Source organism: Dreissena polymorpha, chromosome 5, assembly GCF_020536995.1.
Source record: "Dreissena polymorpha isolate Duluth1 chromosome 5, UMN_Dpol_1.0, whole genome shotgun sequence".
In the NCBI taxonomy this organism is placed as follows: domain Eukaryota; kingdom Metazoa; phylum Mollusca; class Bivalvia; order Myida; family Dreissenidae; genus Dreissena; species Dreissena polymorpha.
Genome location: NC_068359.1, coordinates 119,777,431 through 119,781,855, shown reverse-complemented (window position 1 = coordinate 119,781,855; position 4,425 = coordinate 119,777,431).

Below are 4,425 nucleotides of genomic sequence, written 5' to 3'. Positions count from 1 at the left end.
AAGGTCATTCAATCAATCTCTGTATAACAATAATGCTCCACATAGTGAGTTTGTTCCTCCTTTTTATATTAAATGTTTGCATGTCTTTACAGATTTTGTAGATAATTGTCAAACGGAAGTTCTTTCAACATGGCCTGTTAAACTTATTTATAATTATTTCATTGAAAAAATGGATTATGTACCAAAGTGTTTTAACACTTTCAAATTTGTTGATTTCAACAACTCTTTTAAGAATGTATTTTCTAACGCCATAGATCCTGTATGTAGAAATACATGTTTTTCTCTTGTGCATAATGCTAATTTTACCAATCAATTTCTCTTTTCTAAAAATATAATTAGGTTTAGTACATGTACATTCTGCTCCAAGCCAGAAACATCACAACATTTGTTTGTTGAGTGTTTTTATGTCAAGTTCTATTAATTAAGTTGTATTATTTATAATGCATGTTGTTACTGCAGATACACATAAAATGTCTTTAAAACAGTTTCATTTCCTTAATGTGGATTATTCTTATGGTCATGAAATTAACTACTTTTTTGATATTTTTGTCCGAATCAAGACACATTATTTGCGAATGTAGGGCCGAGGTAAAATTTGATAAGAAAATATATAGCCCCTTTGATTTTGTCTGTAAACTTATCACTAGATAACAATTTCGTATTACATTAGATTTTGCTAGATTACCGTTGGAAAATTTGAATTGATATGGGGAGATTTGTGTGATGTGATACTAATATTGAATTTAGACTAGATTTAAATCCTGCAGTATATCCAAATATTTAACATTGTATATTTTACTTTTTTCTGCTGTTTGCGTTTTCTCTCTGATTTTAGGATGACTGCTGCGGGGCAATTGTTGGCTGTTACTCGGGTTGTCATCCTGGATCAGAGAGTGAATGCGACAGTGTTATCTTGTGCTAAGTGAAGTTTGTGTTACTTGTATTTTGTAAATTGTATTATTACATCATCTCTTGTATCATCAGTATTCCTGAGTCATTTCAATCATTTTTCCATATATTATGTAACCCAGTATTGGGCTCATCCAATTTCACTTGAATTCCATTATCACTCATTTTTCATCGCTATGTATTTCGACATACCATTAACACATTTTCAATCATGTAGGTCATAGGATACTTGACTAATCTTTCCTTAAGTAAAGAGTTTTTTTCAAAATTATGTATTTATGTACACTTTTTTGTGTTTCACAGTTATTTTAGGCTTAGCTAGATGGTGGGGCTGGGGCGGGTGAGGAGTGGTACCGAAGGCTCTCACGTGCTTCAGCTCCATCATCTGGTGCAGCTGTAGACTGTCTAATATGTTCCTGGCGGACCATCACGGGAAGTGCTCAGGCATGACTTGGGATGGTTCTCTGGGAACACCTTTTTCTTTTTCTTTGTAATGTACTTAAGTAAACTGTTTATTGTTCTTGTTGGCAGTGTGAATTGTTATCATTTATATTAATTGAATATAACCTCTTTATTATTAATTAATTAAGATCCGCTTCATTTAGGTTGGTGACTGTCTATTTGTTAAAATTGTTTTCTATTTCTCAAGTTATATCTATTTATTTTATTACATACGTGCAGACGTGTAAAGATGTAGCAACTTAAACATTTATATATTAAACGTGCAGACGGTGGAAAGACTGTGTAATTAATAATTATAAAATAATTCCTTTTCTTTAATCATTATAAATGTTAAACTATTTACTCAAGTCATCTTGTACTGTACATATTCATTTACAGTAATTCTTTTTAGCGGATACTTGGGGCGTTCTACACCCCAAGCTTTGTGATTAATAAATTTTATGAAAAAGATTTTTTTTTTAAATCGTACGCCTTTTACTAAAGATTTCCGTGCAGTGGAACATTCAATGAGTCTATATACTTATTTCTGAAGTCCTGTTGATTCAGGATATGCAATAATATGTCAATACATAAACCTTGGTAGCAGCTATAGTGTTTTTCTCAGGAGGGCAAAGGGGCATGGCGCATTACTTTCAAAAAGGGCATTTTAGCGCGCAATTTAGGCAAAAAAGGGCAAAAACTTTCCCTGAATTCCTGGATTACGGGGAAACATGTAGTCGCATCAGAAGCAGTTGTGGAAAAAATAACATATAAACAAGCACTTTTAATGGTAATAAATGTATTTAACTTAAAATGATTTATATTAATATATTTACCTTGCAATGTACATTAAAGTTCCATGCTGTTTCTATAAACTGTACAGCACGACAAACATAATAAAGCAATATATGCATATGAATCTGATTATACACAGATCCACTAACATATAAATGAAACCATGTTTGTCTTATCCCATTTTCTAACAATAATCTTGACATATGTTTAAAATAATATTGCGACTAAATTGATCGCTAACAATATGCAAACACTCGTTTCTGTGACAAACATCCACCGAGCAGATTACAAATAAATAAATAATGTTGTATCTATCTAAAACATGTTTATGCGTCGTTGATTATCACAGGCATTTCATTAATTCCTTCTAAATGTATGATCTCCATCGTTAATTCGATCGTTTACGACGTTATTTGCCATTTTTGCCACAATTTGTCACAATTTATTCTGTATAGTTCGCCATGTTGATAAAATGTCAAATGATGTTAGCGACAGGTGCGCATAGCAACGTTAAATCGTATACGCGATTCGCTTTTTGTTAAATTAGTATACGTCTCAGTAATTATTTCAATAATTAGATCTAATTATCTTAAAAACGAAAACGATAAAGAATAAATTTGTTTGTGATTTTAAATGTAATTAGCGTACAAATATATGTTTTGATATAACTGAATAATGCATGCAATGCACAATTGCCACGAGAATAACATAAATTTTCATCAAAAGTCTCCGAAGTAATGATTTTATAGTGAGGAGTACACATTGCCGACCGAAAAGTGCGCTTGGTATAACATAGCCTCCGGCATTATCGATTGATACTGACACAGGGTTATTCACGCATGACTAATTCACAGCTTTGGAGCAGTCAGTAAGATCTACCTATAAATCAAGCACTGTAATAGATTAAGGGCGACTTCGATCGCAAACCATAGTTTCCATGGTCTGACTAAACTGAGATCGAATTCAATTTGTTCGACTCATCTGGTCTCATTGGATGAACTAGACAAAAACGGCCATTCCTCTGGTTCAAAGATGGCGGCAAATGGTAAGATGTGTGAACTCTATTTTTATTTTCGTTGAAATTTGTTAATATGTATTGCATCCAGAGATAATTAAGCTGTCCATATGTCTTTATCGATGTGTTTATGCTATATACATGTAATATATGTAATATAAATAAATATTTGGTGATAAAATGCCTACTTAAGTGGATTAATCTGTTTATGTACAGCACCTATATTGTTTCTGAGCACGAACTCGGAAGAGATAGAAATAAGGTTATGAAATAAACTCAAATGTACACTCAAAAGAATTATTGACTATTCGCTTATGCTTTGACAGCGTTTGCAGAGGCTGGCTATAGCTATCAAAACTTATTAGCCAGGGCACTTAATTATCATGATATGAAATATTATTGTTCAGTATAGTATATTACGGTTACCTCAATTTAAAACCAATGTTGTTGTTTGTTTAATGTACGTAATATATATGTTTGATTTGATATTGTGTCGGTCCATTAAGACAATTTTTTTTTAGCTCAAGGCGTGCCATCCCAACAGTTGCAAGTTTGAATGTTCAGCATGTTCGAAAAGCATGCTCTACACATATTCACGGTCATCAGCCCAACCAAATTCTAGTCTGTCTTGTTTGTCGCAAGGGAGTAATTACACACCTGGTCACCTGTCAGGAACTAGAGAGAATACATCTGACTTAGAGTATGCATACTTCCCTGTCTTATAAGATTTTAGTTGATCACACAATATATGTATGTATTTAAAGAAGATACTATGGGCTTCCTTGGTTATATAATTGATCAATATTTTTTATGAAAATCAGAGGATATCCGATAGCGTTTTTTTCCTGGAGTATTCACAGAACTAAAAGGGATTGGTTGTGAACTTATTGCAACACCAATCTCTAGTAGTACAGTTACTGTCAGTTACTGACTTACAGTTACTAATGTGTCAGTTACTACACATGCATCCCGTGCTTGCATGTCCAGGATTTTAAATGAGTACATGGAGATCAACAGTAAAATTCCCTCCACTCGAAAATCGTTGTTGATCCAGCTTTTCCAAAGTCTATGGCCTTTACAATCACCCACCATCCATCGTCCGCAACTGCTAGTAACCAAGAGGTCAATTATCAAGGGCAAGCAAGCCGGAAACAACTTTTAAATTATCTCATAGAAATTGGTACATTGTGTATGTTGTTTAAACTTACATAACATCATTATGAAATAAAAACTTGTCAAAGCTGAAATTAATGATTACTGACTAT